The 20,975-nt window shown below is 43.6% G+C and overlaps 1 pseudogene; it reads right to left on the bottom strand.

Annotated features, from left to right (window-relative positions):
- Nucleotides 1–9,688: 9,688 nt before the first annotated feature.
- Nucleotides 9,689–19,371, bottom strand: LOC101516335 (DAZ-associated protein 2-like; annotated as a pseudogene).
- Between the last annotated feature and the right edge of the window lie 1,604 nt (nt 19,372–20,975).

The raw sequence follows: 20,975 nt of genomic DNA, 5'->3' as shown, positions 1-20,975 counted from the left end.
AAAAAAAAGAAAACAAAGACAAAACTTGCTTCAAAGGACTTAATAACTTGGCAGGATCAAAGTTACTTGTAGTGTAACAGGCAGTGTGCATTTCAGCATAGCAGGTAAAACTGCTGCCTGAGATGCTAGCATCTCATATGGGCACTGTTTTGTGGCCACATTGCTCCACTTTTGATACAGCTTCCTGCTAGTGGCTTGGAAAGAGCAGGGAAAGATGACCCAAGGGCTTGTACTCCTGGTGGGCAACCCAGATGCCAGCTCCTGATTTCACTCTAACCCATCCACTGCCCACTGCAGTCATCTGAGGAGTGGACCAGAGGACAGATCATCTCTCTCTGTTGCCCTTTTAACTTTTTCAAAATAAATAAATCTTAAAAGAAGAAGTGATAAAGGAGAGAGCAGCTGATGCTGCAATCCTTCCCCTCCAGTGTTCACCTACTCCACGTAATGCCCAAGGGGAGCCTGGTGGAAAGGGGCTCCAGGATCTAGCCCCCACAGTGGGAGGGCAGCTTTATGTTTATTCTCACCCACAGAGAAGGTGCCACTTCAGAATTTCAGGCAGAGGGTTGCCATGGAAAAAAGGATACAGGGAGCTTGTTCAGGGAAGCTGGTGGCTGATCAAGGGCAGTTTGTGAACCTGAAGTTGGTGTGGACTTGGACTTCACTCTGTTTTGTCTGAGAAAGGTGATGCTAAGCCCCAAACACTGCTAATTACAATGGGACAAACAGGCCAACTTAGAAAAGCATGAGACAGGCCCACCAGCAGAGTCAGGTCATTCCATAAAGCTTTCTAAAGGAAACCTGGAGTTCGTGCTGCACCCACCTGAGGCTACCAATGCAGTCTGTGCTACCTTTCACCCCTTCCAATGGGTTTCCACATCAGTCATGCCACTGACATTTGAGGTCCTCCAACTCTACCCTCAAGACACAAACACAGGCCATCATGGAAATATTCTGTACCTGCCTGCCCAGCAGCGTAACCACAGGTAGCTGCCAAACTCTTGAAAGATTACCAGTGTGACTAGAAACTGCATATTTTATTGTTACTCATGTAAATTTGAATTTTAAAAGTGACACAAAGAATACAGCATTTATCCCGTAAGTTCAGACAGTGACTCTCATATCAGAGTGCCTGGGTTCATTTCCTGGCCCTAGCTCCTAACTCCAGTTTTATATAGCTGCAGACCCTGGGAGGAAGCTGTGATGGTTCAGGTAGTTGGGCCCCTGTCGTACTTGTTAGATGTGTGGATTGTGTTCCTGGCTCCCACAGTGACCAGCTCTGGGCATGGCAGGCATATGGGGTGAAACAGCAGATGTGAGCTTTCTGTATCGATCTGTCTCACTGGAGCAGGCATTGTGCACAGTGGTTCAGTTGTCACTTGGATGCCTGCAGCCCATACTTTTATGCCTGTTTCAAAACCTAGCTACTCTGCTTCCAAATAATGCTTTCTACTAATGTACATCCCAGAAAGCAGCAGATGATGGCTCAAGTGCTTAAGTCCTGCCACTCACATTAGAGACCTAGATGGAATTCCTGGATCCTGGCTTCTACCTGACCCAGCTTAGCTATTGTAGGCATTTGGGGAGAGAACAGGGAAATGGAAGATTCTCTCCCCCACCCTGCCCAAATAAAATAAAAACAAATAAATAAACATTAAAATAATAATTTTCAAAAGCCACATGTGGAAAGTGGCAACTGTACTGACTGGTGCACTTCTAGATGCTGAGTAAGACATCCAAGTTCCTTGTTTTATTAAGCTGCAACACCTTGACTCCTCAGTTTGGAGTAACAGATTATGGCAGGAATTCTTCCTGGGTTCCTTCAGTTAATGATCAACCTGCTCTAAACGCTGTAAATTCAATTCTGCTGTGACAACTTCTCAAGTATGAATTCAATAAGGGCAAGGAACCAAAAACAGTCAAAATAAACCTTCCTTTATGTCAGTTAGGTCTGAATCTGCTGAAGCCTAATATGTGTTGCAACACCTGAGTGACGTATTTGACTCAAGCTTGGATAAACTAATGAGCTCCTGCACCCAGGAAAGCAAGCCACTGTCAAAAATAGCCCATTCATCAAGGGATATGATCATGCTATCTTTCAACTCTGGAAAGAAACAGACCAAAAACCTCTCTGTGACCAGAAATTCCAGAAAATTCTAAGCACCATATTGAAATCATTATCTGACATGATTCTGGCTCACAATCCTATTTAGGACAATGGGGGTCATGGAGTGGGCAGGAGAAGGGATACAGGAAGGGTGAGTATCCATCAGTGAAATCTCTGCTCCAGCAGGAAAGACAGGGCTGACACGGTCGCACTGCAAAGTAATCCTCAGCGTGCCAAGCCAGTATCCCATATGAGAGACCTGGTTCAAGTCCTGGCCACACTGATTCAACAGTTTCCTGATAATGCACTTGGGAAGGCAGCAAATGATGGCCCACGTACTTATGTTCCTGACATCCACATGGGAGACCTGGATGGAGATTCCACCTCCTGGCTTCAGCCTGCCACTGTTGCAGACATTTGGAGAGTGAATAACAGATAGAATCTCTGTCTCTCTTTCTTTCTCTCTCTCTCTTTCTCTGTCCCTTTCCCCCTGTCTCTCTCTTTGTTGTTCTTCCTTTGAAGTAACTAAATAAATAAACTTTCAACAGAAAAGTACAAGGAAAGTAAGAGTTTGAGTAAGTGACCCGAGAAAACACTGCATCTGTTTTGATTTGGTAAGACAGACCCTCTACTAATCTAAACAAAAACTTCCTCTTGCAATAGGAATTAACCTGCTATCTCACTCTTCATAGGGTCTCAGGTACTGTTCTCTTAACTCAATTCTTTGCCTACTAAGGGATTTTAGAAGTGGTTAGGAAAATCTGCCAACTACAACTGGGACATCGCCACTGCAATCGCAACCTCTGGGAGTCTGAGGTCACGCTGTGGTATGAAGTGGAGTAATTCCCAGCGTGTTGTGTGCATTCCTATCTCCTAAGCCTGCCTCCAACAAAGTCCCTTCCTTCCTGGGGAGATAGAGGCATGGGGTAGTCAGGCAGGTGACCCTCACCTCCACTCTGGACTTAGAAACTTCATTTCATCATCATTATTAATGGCTGGGTGTGCGGACATTTCCTTAAGAACATGATAAGAACCACACAGAAGCAGAAGGAAACTAACCCATGACTCGGCACCTTTTCCTCCTCTGCTACAGCTATGGAAAGGGCCTGGTTGGCTTAACGCTATCTGTGGGGCTTGGGACTCCTGCCCAATGTTTGCTCGAGAGTCTCAGGCAGTGTGGGATAAGAGTGTGCAGAACTGAAAAATGCAGAGTCTTTGCATAAAGCTGTTCTCAAGGTCAAGGAGCAGACTCCCTGCTAACTTCAGTGCTAGCTTCTTTTTCCTTAGTTCCATTGGGTTTGCTAGAGGGAGACAACCTGACACGGACTGAGAATTATTTCAAAGTTTTTACTTTTAAAGATTTATTTTATTTTTATTTGAAAAAGTGTTACAGACAGGAAAGACAGAAAGAGTACTCTTCCATCTGCTTGTTCACTACTCAAATGGCCACAAAAACCAGAGTTGAGCCGCTCTGAATCCAGGAACTAAGAACTTCTTCTGGTTCTCCCACTTGAGTGCAAAGGCCCATGGAGTTGAGCCATCCTCCACTGCTTTCCCAGGCTATAAGCAGGGAGCTGGAATGGAAGTGGAGCAGTGGGGACTTGAACTGATACCCATATGAGATGCTGGTGTCATAGGCAGAGAATTAGGTTGCTATGCCAGGGCACCAGCCCCATGGTTCTTATACCTAAGTCAAATATGTCCTTTCATCTCCTGATGTACACTAGACTATTGTGGGCATTTGGGGAGTGAGCCAACAGATGGAAGATCTCTCTCTCTCTCTCCCCGCCCCTTTCTCTTTCTCTCCCCTTTCTCTCTCATTCTCTTTTAAATAAATGAATGAATATTTTTTAAATTTATTACACTGAATTTTGTGACATATTTAACATGACCAAATAGAAACTATTCCCAGAGTATGAAAAAATTATGCACACAATTTTCTTAATAAAACAAATTGAGGACAGATATTGTAGCATATCAGTTCAATTGCCACTTGGGACACCAGTATCATGTGTTAAAGTTACGGGATGCCAGTCCTAGCTCTGCTTCTGATTCCAGCTTCCTGCTAATGTATAACCTGGAGGCGGCCAGTTATTCCTCAAGTGCTTGGTTGACATCACCCACATTAGATACTTAGACAGAATTTTAAAGTCCTAACTTTGGCCTGGTCACGTCAAATTGTTGGGAATACTTGAGGAGTGATTTAGTGGTATAAGATTTTTCATACATACACTTGGAAGGCAGAGTTACAGAAAGAGCAAGAGAGTTCTAAAACCTGCTAGTTTAATTCCCAAATGGCCACAATGGTTGGGCCAAGCTAAACACAGAAGGCAAGAGCTTCTTCTGGGTCTACTATATGTTCGCAGGAACCCAAGCACTTGAACTTCCTCTGCTGCTTTCCCAGGAGCATTACCAGAAGTGGTGCAGCCAGGACTCACACAGTTGCGCTCAGGTAATGCTTGTACAACAGGTAGCAGCTTAACTTGACACAGCACAGTGCCTGCCCCTCTCTCTGCCTTTCCATAAATAAATAAATAAATAAATAAATAAATAAATAAATAAATAAATAAATAAATTTTTAAAGTAGCAGTTATGGAGAAGGTATTGTGGTACAGTAGATTAAGCTATCACTTGGGATGTTTATATTAAATATCCAAGTATTGTTGTCCTGACCACAGTGCTTCCAGTTCAGCTGCTTGATAAAGAATCTGGAAATCAGCGGGTGATAATGACTCAAGACCCGAGTTTCTGCTGCCCACGTGGGATACGCAGATGGAATTCCCAGCTCCTGGTTTCTGCTTGCCCCAATCCTGGAGTTCACAGTGATTTGGGGAGTGAACCAGCTGATGGAAGATCGTTAACCCTGTCTCTGTGTGTCATTCTACCTTTCAACTAGATAAACACTTTTTTAATCAGTTCCATTGCTACATACTTGCAATGAACAATATTAAAATTAAAGAAAAATTCCATTTACAACAACACCAACAGGAACAAAAATACTTATGGTTTAAAACACTAAAATACCCAGAGGTATTTACAGATTCAATGAAATTCCTATTAAAATACCAACAGTACGGGCTCAGTGGTTCTATCGCCACTATGATACCACATCCCTGGTTTAAGTCTGGGTACTCAAATTCCAATCCAGCTTCCCTTTAACTTGTGTCCTAGGATGCAGCAGATGAAGGCTCAAGTTCTTGGATTCTTGTCACCGACACAGATCTGAATGGAGGTTCCTAGCTTCAGCCTGACCTAATAGTCTTGATTGTTGTAGGCACTGGGGAGTGAATTAGTAGATGAAAGATCTCTCTCCCCTTTTTGAAATAAAGTAGAAAAGTAATTTAAGTAAGTTTTTGGAAAAAAAATATCAGAGCGAAAAAAAGTCACTACTCTGTGTCGAGCTATAGAACATGTGCATGTGTCTGTGAATGCAGGAATTTGAGCTACTATGAGCCTCTGGGTACTCAGCTACACTTCCCACAGAGCAGGTGGTCCAGCTATGCATCATGATATCAGACAGTGACTTTCTTCATCTATTAGTACATGGTGCCCTGGTGGACACTGGGGGAAAAAAGCAGAGAATTATGTGTACACTATGCAGAATTTATGCTGTTAGAGTGGAAATTTAAGAACTGACCATCGGACCAGCACAGTTTTATCTTTAAAAAGAAAAAGGTATTTGCAAGTTAACTACCACCATGATGTGAAAGCCCAGTAGCACTGAAAACAGTTACAGAGAGACAATGAAAACAGTGACACAATCACAGGAACCTGGAACAAATTCTCAAAGTCATTTCAAAGTAGTGTTACTGAACCATGGCAAACTTTATGTCCACTGGCAAACTGGTCTGGTGTTGAAACTTTATAGCTTAAGTCATGCCACTTACACATAGTCAGTGCCTAGCCTCTAGTGAGGTTAGTGAGGTTGTGAGGTTAGTAACTCACAGGGTTGCACAGAAGTCTTGCAGATAAGCCTCAGTGTGTGTAAAGCCTACAGAATGTAGCAATGTCCTCTCACTGTGGTCACAAAACTCCTATGACAGATTCATACACACGTATCCAGAACCACTATCTAAAAATACCTGTGCATGATGTTAGAAGGTAGCACACGGATGCCTTGAAGTTCATGGAGTTATCCATGAGCTTCTAAGACATTGTGCTCCTCCTGAGTAGCAGTGAAGGGCTTTTGCTCAGAACTCTTACACAGCTGCAACAGATAACTGACAGTAGAAGAGGTGAAATGGCCATTTACAAATGTCATTGGCAGCCTGGAAGCAAAGTAGACTCACCATTTTTAAGTATTTGTGGCCAAATTTATAATGCAGTGAGGAAGTTTATGGAGTATTTATTGGAAGACACAATGTTGCAACTCCCATCAGTAACTCCTCCAAACATCACAGATCAGCATTTTACTTGGCAGCAGTTTATATGGCAGGAGTTGTGGGGAAAACAAACTAATATTATTTTGATTTTTACTAATCTGCTTAAAAGTCAGGGAGCACATCTAACTGCTCGTACCTTCCCGTAAACAACCAGGACTAGGTTGTACCAAAGCCAAGAGCTTGGAACTCCATCCTAGTCTCCAACTTCAGTGGTAGGACCCAGCCACCAGAGTCATCACTGATGCATTAGCAGAAAGCTGAAGTCAGAAGCCAAAGCGGAGACTGGAACACAGGTACCCCACTATGGGATACAGTCTCCTAAGTGGTCTCTTAACTGTAATGCCAAACATCTACCAATTTTATTTCTTAAAAGATAAATTTCACATTTTTCACACAAACAGAAAAAAATCCATCCAAAAATTCTTAACAGAATTTCAAGTAATACAAAACCAATACATTTTTAGAAAAGAAAAACAGTGCTAGCTTCAGCAGCACATATACTAAAATTAGAAAAGAAGAATAAAATTGGAAAATTCGTATTTCTTAATTTCAAAACTGATTATAAAGTCACAGGATTCAAAACAGTGTATTGCTGGCCTAAGGACAGACATACACACCAATCAAAAAGAACAGAAAGACAAGGAACTTATGGACAATTGATCTTTGGAATAGTTCCAGGACCACTCAACAGGGGAAACCTATTCTCTGTAACAAATTGCACTGGACAAACTGGATATTTGCACACAAGGGCAGAGTTACACAGAGAATGAGGGAGTGGAGAGAGAGAGATTATTTTCCAACAGCCAGTCTACTTCCTAACAGGACACAATGACCAGAATTAGGCAGTCCAAAGTCAAAAGCCAAGAGCTTCTTCCGAACTTCCCACATGGGTGCAGGACCAAAGGACTTGAACCATCACCACTATTTTTCCGTGCTATAAGCATGGCGGTGGATCAAGAGTAGAACAGCTAGGATTTGAACTGGCTTCCATATGGGATGCCAGAGCCACAAGCAGAGGCTTAGCGTATTACACCACAGAGAAACACCTTCTTATAGCACCTGATGTAAGATCTACCCATTGAATTTCACCTGTTAAATATCCATCATCTCTCAAAGCATTACCTAGGGAATCAACTCTATAACACACAAGCCCTTGGGAAGCAAAATAACATCCAAACCAAAACATCAACTTTCCAGTATAATAGCATTTTCCTCTAAAGCAAAGATCAGGCAGGCTCTTCAACCATTACTGGAAATTTGCTCCTTAAATTTCAGGCATCATTTGTGTATGTAACCTACAAATGTTCAGATTCTACTTGACGCCCATCCTCCCAAACTCCTGTGTGACCTTGACTTGTAAAACTCACACAAAATACTAACACTCTGGATACTGCAAGTGCCTTGGGTGGTAAAGTTCTTTATCATTAACCCAGGAGTATCATGTCTTCTACAAACACCTGTGAAATGATGCCAGGCTCATTTGCTCACTGGCATATAGAATAAAATTGCAAGCCTTTCCTAGTTCTTGATGGTCATTCCAACTTCTTTTGCCCTAATCATTACCAAGGAAACAAACAAGAAAATACAACTTTTCTGAGGACAAATTCAGTGACGCAACTGACTCATGAGAGTAGATTCAAAAATGTTTTTGGTCAACTTTTGAAGAGGCAGTTTTAATACTCAACAACGCAGGATGCCTATGAATACAGGCAGCATAGAAATTCTATCAAATACCTTGATTATCAGCCCATTACTGAGTGATTAAAAAACACACCAAAAAAAAGCCTCCCATTGTCAGAATGCAAATGGCCCAGAAAACCAAACATATGACACGGATCAGTTTCACGGGCCACAATGGTCTGGCAGGGCTTGGCTGATCAGGCTGGAACAACAACACTGAACATGAAAAAGAGTCAATAGGAATGAGGCACTGAGAGTCCTGAGAGGGGTCAAGGGCCAAGCACAGTTAATTTTCCAGGAACAGCTGAGGGCCATGTCTTAGTGCCTTGTAGTCTCCTGCTCTGAGAGTTGGAGCGATGCTAGACAGTTGAAGGATGGCCATATCATGTAGTTCTGGAAAAATCTCGGCAAGACTGATGGGGAAGCCTCGATGCCAAGTGACCTGCCAGGAGCATCCCAGAGCAACAGGTGTAGGAATTACATGCCATGTTCAGCCATTTTCTGGGAACACCCATGGGAAATGGGATGATAGCTATCTGAGCTCATCAGACAGAACTATCTCCAGACACACTCTATGAGTTGAAAATTGAAAACAGATATCTTTTCAGGGCCATCACAACAAGTTACAGTTCACACAAAAGGAGTATATTAAAAGAAATAGCAAAATGAGACTAAGAACAACAAAATATTAATGTAGATGCATGGTATACGTGAAAGCACATGTTAAATATATAGAAGAAAGATAAAAAAAGACTATCATATATATGTGTGTATGTATAATTCATTACCTACCCCCTCTCAAAGGTTTGCATTAATAGGATATTGAAATTAGGAACACAGCCAAGACTCAAACCCAGGCCCTGCATTATGTGATGCAGGCACACCAAGCAGTGTCTTAATTGCTACGCCAAATGTCAGCCCCAATTTCAATTTAAACATATTTAAAGCTTTGAGCTTTTAAAAATGTATTATTTTTTAGAGATAGAAAAACAGAGACAGACAAGCACACAAACAGAAGAGCTCTCATCCACTTATTTATTTCTCAGATGTCCACAATAGCCAGAGTTGAGTCAGGTCAAACCCAGGAACTGGAACTCAACCCAGATCTCCTATGTGGATGGTAGCCACCCATCTACCTATTTTTTTCCAGAATAACTTGGCAACATTAATTCTCAAAGTTCCCACCAAACCTAATTTGATGTTTTATTACTAAAACCAAAGACTAGTATAAAACAGTAGTACTCCAGAGGAATAAAAGGAAGATCCTTAGGGCTGATTCACCCTCATTCATTTTATGAGGTGATATCTCCCTGACCTCAAAATGCTTTACGGAGGTACTGCTACCATTGTATGGTTTCTTATTAAATTAAAAAAGGTTCTGAACATTTGGGCGCCAGAAAGACACTCCAACAACATGTGTCTAAACTGCAACTTCAAGTTATATGACTAAAGCAGTTATATTGTGATAAGTGCTGAAGGTATGTGATGTCTTTCCCAGCACAGGAGTGGACTTGGTCCCTCACCAGATGGTACAGCCACCATCCAAGCTGCGCAGGAAGAAGTTGCCCTTACACTGAGTTACTAGCATGTTAGTTCCCTGCATGACTGCAAGCTGAGCAGCATTGAGAGGACATCCAGGAGGCGGAGGCGGGATGTTGTCAGCAGTAGCCCCAACTCCAAATCTGGTACCTGCATTGTAGCCTCCTTCCACTACCACTGTTGAATAGGTGAATAAATAGGACCAACTAGATAATAAGCCATGGGATTGTGAGACCTAAAAGCCCCACAGCCATGTACTGGGTCATAGGAAAATACAGAGAGGCACCAGGAAATACAGCCAACATGGTGGGCACTGTGACACCTCTGAGTGCACAAAGCTTGGACATTACAGCTCTGAGTAGGCAGGTGGAGCATCAGTGCAGGGTGGAGCCTGGGGGAGATGCAAAGACTTGAGGGTACACAGGGTTCCAGGGAGGCTTCACAGGTGGGTTAGCTGCATGGGGTATTGGCCTTTGCTTTTTGCCTGGTGCCTGCAAGTCCAGCTGGGCTCAACCCAACTACCTCAGCCAACACACTCTGCCTCTTGAGTACACATTAGCAGGAAACTAGAGTTAGGAGCAGAGCACCAACAAAACCCAGCAATCCAAGGTAGATTTCAGGCATTCCAACCAGCATCTGAAGCACTAGACCAAACACTCACCCCCAAAATATCTATTAATTCCACTTGCACAAACTTGTTGACAGACACTTAGAGTATCCAATTGTATTGTGTGAATATTCATATTTAAAAATATTCTTTGAACAACTGAAAACAACCTTGAAAACTCTGGAAAGAAAGGGTCAATAAGAGCTATGCAACTTGTTTCAATGTATTAGATCATCCTTTTCTTTTCTGTTACCAAAAATTGCCTGAAGGATTTCTTTTGGATTCTCCTCTGTCTGCGAGACTCAGACAAATAGCAGGAAGAGGCAGAGGAACAGCACCTCCCTTTCTCACAGCCCAGCAGGATAAGGCCTCCCTTGGACTGTCTGGGGCCCAGATCTGGTGCGGGGGGAGGCAAGCAGAGCATGGGGTGTAGCAAGTCTAAAATGTGTATCATAATGTCCTATTCCCTACCTTCCTATTTTTTTTATGTGTTAAGTCCACATTTGTTTAAAAGATTTATTTATTTTATTGCAAAGTCAGATATACAAAGAGGAGAGACCGAGAAGATTTTCCATCTATTGATTTACTCCTCAAATGGCTATGGCCGGAGCTGAACCTATCCAAAGCCAGGAGCCCAGAGCTTCATCCGGGTCTCCCACACGGGTGCAAGGTCCCAAATCTTTGGCCATTCTTGACTGCTTTCTCAGGCCACAAGCAGGCAGCTGGATGAGAAGTGGGGCCGCCAGGACACTAACCCTAACACTAACCTGTGCCCATATGCGATCCCAGCAGGTGCAAGGTGAGAATTTCAGCCGCTAGGTTATTGTACTGGGCCCTGTGCCAATTGTTCTAAAAGTTGTTGTGATGGCCCAGCATGATAACCTAGGGGCTGGAGTCCTCACCTTGCATGCACCGGGATCCCATATGGGCGTCAGTTCTAATCCTGGCTGCCCTGCTGTCTCTCCCTCCCTGTCTCTAATCCTCCCTGTCTCTCCTCCTCTCTGTATATATATCTCCCCAATAAAAATAAAGTAAGTCCTAAAAATAAGTTACTGTGCAAATACAACCGATGCATTATAAAATTCACCCATTTACATTAGGGAACATGACTTATTATGGTTGACCTGAATATGTGTTATTCATAGCACATCAAATTAAAAACCAGCTGTCATTCTCCCAATTCCTCAGCCAGTACACACTGCACCCAAGAAGGACATTCACCTAACTTTCGGTCTCTAAAGATTTTCCCACTATGGATACATCATATGAAAAGAATTCCCATTTTTTAAGTGTTCTTCTGTGACTACCCTTCCTCACTTTTCTTGCTGCTTTTAAGGTTTGTTCACAATTTAGCACGTATCAGTACTTCATTCCTTTAATGGCTGAAAAGTATTCCATATACTGGTAGATACATTACATTTTGCTGATTCACTCATCGTTTGATAAATATATGGACTATTTTCACTTTTGGCCATTTAGATAATTCCTAAGACCTTTCAAGTACATGTTTTTGTATATATATATCTGTAATTTTTTAGGCTTAGATGTGGGCTTGCTGCCCTAACTGAATAAAGGTAATATTTGGAAAAACTTTCAAATTGCTCTCTATGCCAGTTACACTATTTCACTTTCCAACCAATCACATACAAAAATTCCAATTTCACCATCTCCAGCTCAACACTCGATATTGTGTATGTGTGTGTGTTTTACCGTGGTCATCACAACAGTGGGTTTGAAGGGGCAGCTCATTGTGGTTTTGAGTTGCACTTCTCTCATGGCTAATGATGCTGAGAAGCCTCCTATGGTTCTCCATGCACCTTCCTTGGGGAAATGCACATTCAAATTTTTCACCTATCTTTTCATTGGGTTATTTATTTTTTTTGACATGCATTTTTTTATGCATTCTAGATATCAACTTCTTATTAGAAATGTGATTTCCAAATTTTTCTCTCACTCTGTTCTCTTAGTATTTTCCTGATATATTCTTTGTGGCACAAAAATATTTAATTGTTTACAGTCTTGTACACCTCTTTTTATTCATTATGAGAACTTCTGAACATAGCTAAACAACCATTGACTAATCCAAGGTCACATTTACTCACATTGTCTTCCAAAAAATAAGTGTTTGATGTTACAATTAGGCATATAATCCATCTTGAATGAATTTTGCGTCTATGACCAGAAAGATTCAGGATTGCTCTTCTGCCTAAGGGTATCCACTAGTTCCTGCACCATTGCTAAAAGCTGTCTTTTTAAATACACATTGAATTGCATGTGATTTTTGAAACATCGTGGATTTTTTTTTGTTGTTTTTTGCTTGTTTGTTTGTTTGTTTTTAGCAGCAAAGAGATAAGACAGGCAGTTTTATCCAACAGTTTGTTCCGCAAATGCCACCAGAAGCAGGACTAGGCTGGACAGAACCTGAAGCTGGGAACTCAGTCGAGGTCTTGGCAACAACCTAAGTACTTACACCATCACTGTTGCCTCCCAAGGCCTGCCTTAGCAGAAATCCAGAGGCAGGAGCTGCAGGCAGAGACCTAACTCAAGTACTGCAATGTGAAAGTGCCTGTGCTTGCCGGCCTGCGTATGTCATTTTCAAACAAACGTGATTCTGTTTCTCTGTGATCATGGTCTGACAGGGAGGTAACATCACTCAATAACTGTGGTCTTACAGTCTAGAATGTCTAGCACTTGTTAATTCTGTGAGACAAACTTCCTCCAAACTAAACAAACACAAGAACTGGACTTAACCTTACCGAACTACCTGAGAATTTGAACCACTTCTGATTGCTATAAATACTCTGGGCTCTGAGAGAGCCTGCTGGTTTCTATTGAAACTCGATCCAGGAGTATTCGTCTGGGAAGCTGGGGGACTGATTTTCCTGTTATACCCATGACCTCTCCCAATAAATGCATTTATTAATTTCCATGAATTGTTGTGACTAGTGGGAGGTGTGTAGCAGCCGCCAGTTGTGTGGCTAGAATATTGTGGGCTGCCAACAGCAGGCCACAAAGACCATTCAATCGCTCCCTCCCAACTCCATCATTGTGAATTTATGCCACTCCTGGGCCTTCCACCTTCCTGCAGAGCAAAGAAGGGACACTGCAGTGTCCTTCAGGCCAAGTCTACTGAAACAGGTTCTAAATAAGACCCCAGATGAGGTCCGCACCTTCTGGAGAATCAGAGCTGGACAACTGTTAAAGTGGTAAAATCAGATTTTACTCCAGAATTAATATGTAAAGAGAGTCCAGGACTCAGATTTGAACACAACAAAGAAAGGTTTGTGGCCAAGGAACAAACTGGAGTCAGTGAATGCTGAATTACTGAGAGGATGCATGAAGGGTCAGGGAGACCCTGGTTAAGGGCACATGTGTGGATCTCCATGAAGTCTGGCCCAGAGTGACAAAAAAGCCCCTGGAAAATGGTGGGTGGGAGAAGGGCAGCCAGGTGGCCAGACATTGAAGGCAGCAGGTTCTGGCTAAACCAACTTTATGGAATTCTTTTTAAAACTGGGAAATGTGGGCCCGGCGCAGTGGCCTAGCAGCTCAAGTCCTCATCTTGAACGCGCCAGGATCCCATATGAGCACTGGTTCTAATCCCGGAAGCTCCACTTCCCATCCAGCTCCCTGCCTGTGGCCTGGGAAAGCAGTTGAGGTTGGCTCATAGCCTTGGGACCCTGTACCCACATGGGAGACCTGGAAGGAGTTCCTGGCTCCTGGCTTTGGATTGGCACAGCACCGGCCGTTGTGGTCACTTGGGGAGTGAATCATCGGATAAAAGATCTTCCTCTTTGTCTCTCCTCCTCTTTGTATATCTGACTTTGCAATAAAAATAAACAAATCTTTAAAAAAAATAAACTAAGATATGTGCCAACTGACAAAGAAGTCCTGTGGTTAACACCACACTGGAGAAGAAGATGCAGAAAATGGTGCCAGAATTTGGTTAACAGAGATTCCTCATCAAGGGACCAACTCAATTGAGCCATTTGGCACTTTAGAGGCACTCAAAAAATTGGCAGAAAGCATTAGAGGTTTAATATACAGTCTAAATTTTTACTTGGTACTCCAAGTGAAAAACAGCTACTGACGCAGTCTTCAAAACTCTCAAAAACAGCCTCACCTGAAGGTACATCATTTCAGAGGAATCAATCTCTAATTTAACATGTACTGATCACTGAGACTAGTGCTGTTCATTCTAATTCTCACACTACAAAGTCAGAGCAAGGATATTTCTGAGCCAGGACACTTGTAACACGGTGTTTACATGTTCTAAGTATGCCCTGGAAGATACATGGCTCAAATTCCCCACCCAGCCGGCATGACAGACACCTGCTTGTTTCTAAGCAGGGACATGAAAATAAAAACTTAAAAATTTGAAACTGTTAGTAAAAATTCTGGAAACTCCTTTATGTTAATGATGAGGCCTGAGAACCAAAGAACCTGGCCTCTGTAAAGTACTGGGAGCACATTACTACTTCCACTGAAATCACTGATGCAACGCCGTTTCATTCAAACATAACACTTCAAAAGGTATCCAAATTCAGAGCCAGTGTTGTGATACAGCAAGTTAAACCACTGTTTGAGATACTGGCATCCCATATCTGAGTGCCAGTTCAAGGCCTGGCTACTCCACTTCCAATGAAGCTCCCTGCTAATGTGCCTTGGAAAGCAATTAACATAGACCAAGTTCTTGGGACCCTGTCACCCATGTTGGGTTCTCAGATGGAATTCTGGGTTAGGCTTCAGCATGGCCCAACCTTGGCTGTTGTGCCTGGTTGAAGATTCTCTCTTACTCTCTTCTCTCTCTCTTCTCTTTCCCTTTGTGTGTACATGTGTGCCCCTCTATTTTGTTCTGTGTTCCTGTATTTATTTCAAATAAATAAATATCCGAACTTTGAAACTAAGGTTTCAATCACTTTAATATCAAATGCAGGGATTGGAGAGGGAATATGTTCAGTCACTACAGTTTTTTTTTTTTAAGATTTATTTTTTTTTTATTTTTATTACAAAGTCAGATATACTGACAGGAGAAGAGATAGAGAGGAAGTGGAGCTGCCAGGATTAGAACCACCGGCCATATGGGATCAAGGCGAGGACCTTAGCCACTAAGCCACACTGCTGAGCCCCAGTCACTACAGTTTTAAAAAGCCAAATCTAAACATAATTCCCAACTACCTTATAGGAACACAAAAGAGGGACATCCTCTCACACCTCTTTCTCTGCATTAAATATGCGACTACGAGAGGTCAGTTGACCTTTGTTCATTACATTATCTTGACGTTGTTCAAAGACCCCCTAGTCTGCAGGCCGCAGGGCCCAGGTGCTGAGCCAGCCCGGAGCACTGCTCTCCAGACCTCGCTATCACATTCAGGAGTATTTTCTCTCCCTCTGCAGCTGTACACAGAAGACTGCCTTTGTGGGCCACCAGGCATTTCCTGTGATAGAATATCAGTGCACTACTGGTGGCTCGGAGGAGGTGACTTCACAGGGCAAAAGTTCCCTTTCTACAATAAACATTCTCAGTGTGGCCATGTAGGAGACTTCCTACACACACCCCAGATCTACAAGCCACTTGTCATCCTGACACCAAATAGCTGGAGGAAGAAATAGAACCTTTGTGAAGAGATTTATCTATTTTAAAGCAAACTTGCTTAGGGGTTCTGGGCATGATCAATACTGTCCTATTTAAGAGATCGCATGTGTTTTATAAAGCAAACAGGCAGCCAGTTCACAGTTCTACCTGAGGGAGGGAGGCTGTCAAACAAGTAAGAGACCTCTACCATCCCTTGACACACCTGCCGCGGTACTCAGGATTGTGTGGGGCCTAGCTCAATCCCTAGCAACCTGGTATCTTGGCCCCATGGCCCTATGAGAGGCTGGATATACCTAGCCTCTCTTTCTTGTTTTGTTGTTGTTTTTCTGTTTGTTTTTTGGTTTTTTAAGATTTATTTATTTACTTACTTATTTTTATTGGAAAGGCAGATATACAAAGAAAGAGAGAGAAAGACGTTCCATCCACTGGTTCATTCCCCAAGTGGCCACAACGGCCACTGCTGAGCTGATCTGAAGCCAGGAGCCAGGAGCTTTCTCTGGGTCTCCCACATGGGTACAGGGTCCCAAGGTTTTGGGTCATCCTTGAGCTTTTCACAAGCAGGGAACTGGAAGTGAAGTGGAGCAGCCAGGATATGAACCAGTGCCCATATGGGATCTCGATGGATGCCAAGGCGAGGACTTTAGCCACTAGGTTACCATGGCAGACCCACTCAGCCTCTTTTTTATTCTCCAACAACCACTCCAAATCCACCATTTGAAAGAATTGCTAAAGACAGAAGTCTAACTAGTGGATGTGCAACAGTCAGAGCTGGCTTCCCTTGTGACACACGGGATGCATGCAGAGTCAGGAGAACGCAGGCAGAAGGGAGGGGGAGGCCAGTACAAACTGCACGCTCAGATGATGTTTCCAAAACATGTCTAGAGATCACCATGCAGCGGCAGACAGGCTGCAGTACAGGCAACACTGTCTAGAGGTTTTACCTTCCAAATATCTCCCTCCGCATCCTTCTACAGCAACCTGAATTCTCACACACAAACCGTCATTCTAAAAGTTGCCAATGTAACTGACTGTAAATGAACAAAGCTGTGATGGGTTCACAGGCTTTCATGCTGGGAAAGAATGCACCCAGACGAAGCTGGAGGTAAAATCTCAGGCCTTTTGGAGCCTTAAAGTAATCCACATTCTTTCTTTCAAAGATTTATTCATGTGACAGGCAGAGTAACAGAGAGAGAGAGAGAAAGAGAGAGAGAGAGGAGAGAGAGAGAGAAGACAGAGGATGAGGAGAGGAGAGGAGAGGAGAGGAGAGGAGAGGAGAGAGGAGAGGAGAGAGGAGAGGAGAGGGGAGGAGAGGAGACCTTCCATCTACCTTCACTCCCCTAGATTCCCACTACAGCCAGTAGGAAGGCAAGCCAAACCCAGGAGCCCAGAATTCTGTCAGCATCTTTCATGTGAGTGGCAGGGACCAATGATTCACCCCCTAAGTGGCTGCAACGGCTGGTGCTGCACCAATCTGAAGCCAGGAACCAGGAACTTTTCTCCAGGTCTCCCACTCAGGTGGGAGAACTGGCGCCCATATGGGATCCTGGCACGTTCAAGGCGAGGACCTTAACCATTACGCTATTGCACCAGGCCCCAAATAGACATTTTTAAAACCCACATTTAGCTGCAATAAAATGGCACTGGCTTCTTCTCTATAGAATATCCTGAAAAAGACATAAGCAAACGGACCCAGATAGGGACCCAGGACTGGGAGACAGCACGAGAAACTGGAGTGATATGGATCATCAGTCCCTTCCCCATTTTTTAAAATTTATTTTATTTTTATTGGAAAGACCAATCTACAGAGAGAAGGAGAAACCGAAGAGAAAGATCTTCCATCTGCTGGTTCACTCCCCAAGTGGTCACAATGGCCAGAGCTGAGTTGATCGGAAGCCAGGAACCAAGAGCTTCTTCTGGGTCTCCCACACAGATGCAAGGTCCCAAGGCTTTCAGCCATCCTTTACTGCTTTCCCAGGCCACAAGCACAAAGATGGATGGGAAGTGGAGCAGCCAGGACACAAACCTGCACCCATACAGGATCCCGGCAGTTGCAAGGCAAGGATTGAACCACTGAGTAATCTTGCCAGCCAATGCCCCCGCCCCCATTTTAATAGAGAACATGATCGTGCCAAACCCTAGTCTTTAAAACTTGTAAAATAACAGTGTAAAATTGAAAGCTAGAGGACCCGGCTAGGTTAGCCTAGTGGCTAAAATCTTTACCTTGCACACCTGGGATCCCATATGGGCACCAGTTCGTAGCCCAGCTGTTCCATTTCCCTTCCAGCTCCCTGCCTTTCCAAGAAAAATAAATAAATCTAAAAATAAATTAAAAATTTAAAAATTGAAAGCTAGAAAATATAAATATGGAGCTGGCGTGACAGCTCAACAGGCTAATCCTCTGCCTTGCAGCATCAGCATCCCATATGGGCTCCAGTTCTAGTCCCAGCTGTTCCACGTCCCATCTGGCTCCCTGCTAATTCCTGGAACGGCAGGGAAGGATGACTCAAGTCCTTCAGTCCCAGCTACTGGCTCCTGGCTGCTGGCTGCTGGCTTTGGATCAGTTCTGTTCTGACTACTGTGGCCATTTGGAGAATGAACTAGCAGATGAAAGATGTCTCTTCCTCTCTCTCTCTCTCTCAGTAAATGTACCTCTCAAAAAATAGATAATTTTTTTTAATGTTCTAGTGCAAAAAGTCTTGAAATCCTTCTATTCAAGAAGTCTTCATAAAGTTCATAGTAAATGTGCACCATAGAAAAGCTGGAGAGGCATTTTTACTGGTCTAGCAGTTAAAACATGAGCTGGGCAACCCATGTCGCCTGTCCTGGATTCGGCCACGTCTCTGCTCCTGACTCCAGCCTCCTCCCAACGCCCATTCTGACTAGAACTGGTGATGCCTCATTCTCTCTCTCTGCTGTCTGTCTGCATCTCCCAAATAAGTATTTTATAAAAAGAAAAAATTTATTAAAAATTTCACCAAAATTATGCATTTTTTCTTTTTAAGATTTTTTATTTTGTTTTCTGGAGACACAGAACCTTTCCCAGCTCGTCGGACACGCTCTTCAACTCTCCCAAGTCGCTCTTCCTCGGAAAAGTTATCGAAGGTGGAATTGTGAAGCTACAAAACCAGTGCGGACCTTCGCCTGACCCGCGGACCTTCGTCTGACTTCTGGACCTCCGCCTGACCCCCGGACCTTCGCCGTGCCCACGTTGCCGGCTCTGCTGCCCGCGACAGAAGCTCATGCCACCCTTATCTTATTTGTGGGTTGCTACAACAAAACATCTTAGACTGATAACATAAAGAATGGAATTTTAAGACTCGGACTCCCTGCGCTGGGCGGTGGTAGCAGGCGAACACCTGGCTTTCCTGGCACAAAGAGCTCTCGTGACTGACCTTGTGGCCGGCTGGGGACTCACCAGCCTTCGGGTCCGTGGGCTCCGGTGGTCCGGACTCCAGCGATTCATTTCCAGTGCCGGCTGGACATCCGCCGGTGGCCTCCGCATGGACGTTGTGACTGCCAGGTTGGAGCCTGGGTCTGTGTGGGGGGTTGGGAGGGCGAGTGTGGTCCGGGACCTGACAGTTTGAGCTTGGTGATTGGGAACAGCTGCACGCGGAGGGAGTCGGGGACTGGGGGGGGGGGGCGCCTTGTGTGGAGAGGCGCAGGGCGGAGTTGACAGAACGGCACACGGGCCCCCTTCTGACTGTTTGTGCGGATCTGGTCTGGGGGTGGAGGGGAGCACTGGCTCTGTTCCCTGTGGGGTCGGTGTGGTACCTGGAGCTGAAAGCTAGCAGCTGCGGTTCTCCACCTGGAGCCATATCGGGTGGCAGGATAGCAGGTGTGAACCCTGAGTGGAGATCCAGAGTGGGTGTGTTGTTGGTTGATTGCAGAGCTGAGCCCACGGCAATAGTCTTGCAGCCTGGGGGGGTCTGTGTAGTCCCTGGAGCTGACTGCGACAGCCCCCTGATCTTTCTGGCCACCAAGTTTGCCCAGGACGACCTCAGGAGGTACTTAGACGTGTTGGCTAGCAGAGGGTGATAAGCTCAGTCCTGCCTATAAAATCAGTGCCACGTAAAGCAATTATTTAGGACAGTTGTGTTTCCTAAACCCAGGGTACTGATTGAGCATTAAAGTTAATTTATACACCTGAGGTAACAGACCAGAGAGATGTCGTCAAACAGATTGACAATTTCAAAAGGAAAAAGACAAGAAAAAAACACTATGAATGTTACTAAAGTCTCTCCAACAAAGGAGCAAAAGCTTCGCCCATTCTCAGAGTTAACTGAGGAAGACATTGAGAAAATGGAGGACAGGGAACTCAGAAAACTCATTGCAAAGCTCCTGGTCAACAATGAGAAGTACAAACAAGAGTTCAAAGAAGAAATAGCAGTAATACATCAAATTAAGGCTGATATATCAGAAATGAAGAACACAGTAGAGCAAATTAAAACTACAGTGGAGAGTCTCAAAAACAGAATGAATGAGGCAGAAGAAAGAATTTCAGAATTAGAAGATATTTTCTGCCATCACGAAGAAACAAACAAAAAGCTGGAAGCAGAACTAGGTCAAGCTAAAAATAATATCCAAAAATTAAAAGATATGATTAAAAGGTCTAACATAAGAGTTATGGGTGTTCCAGAAGGTGCAGAAGGAGAAGCTGGGATTAGAGGTGTATTCAATGAAATAATACAGGAAAACTTCCCTAAACTGAGCAAAGAATTAGAAAATAATATACAGTAGGGCTACAGAATTCCCAACAGAGTTGATCAAAAACGAACTTCATCACGACACATGATAATCAAGCTCTCCTCAGTTGAACAAAAAGAAAAAATCCTTAAATGTGCACGAGAAAAAAATCAAGTGTCATATAGGGGAACCCCAATTAAACTTACAGCTGACTTTTCAGAGGAAACGTTACAGGCCAGAAGAGACTGGAGTGACATATTCCAGATTCTAAAAGAGAAAAATTTTCAGCCCAGAATAACTTACCCTGCAAAGCTCTCTTTTGTCTTTGAAAATGAAATAAAATTCTTCCACAATAAAGAAAAACTTCAAGATTTTGTCTCATCT

The sequence above is a fragment of the Ochotona princeps genome, chromosome 9, assembly GCF_030435755.1.
Source record: "Ochotona princeps isolate mOchPri1 chromosome 9, mOchPri1.hap1, whole genome shotgun sequence".
Taxonomy (NCBI): domain Eukaryota; kingdom Metazoa; phylum Chordata; class Mammalia; order Lagomorpha; family Ochotonidae; genus Ochotona; species Ochotona princeps.
This window is presented reverse-complemented; position numbering and strand designations above follow the sequence as displayed.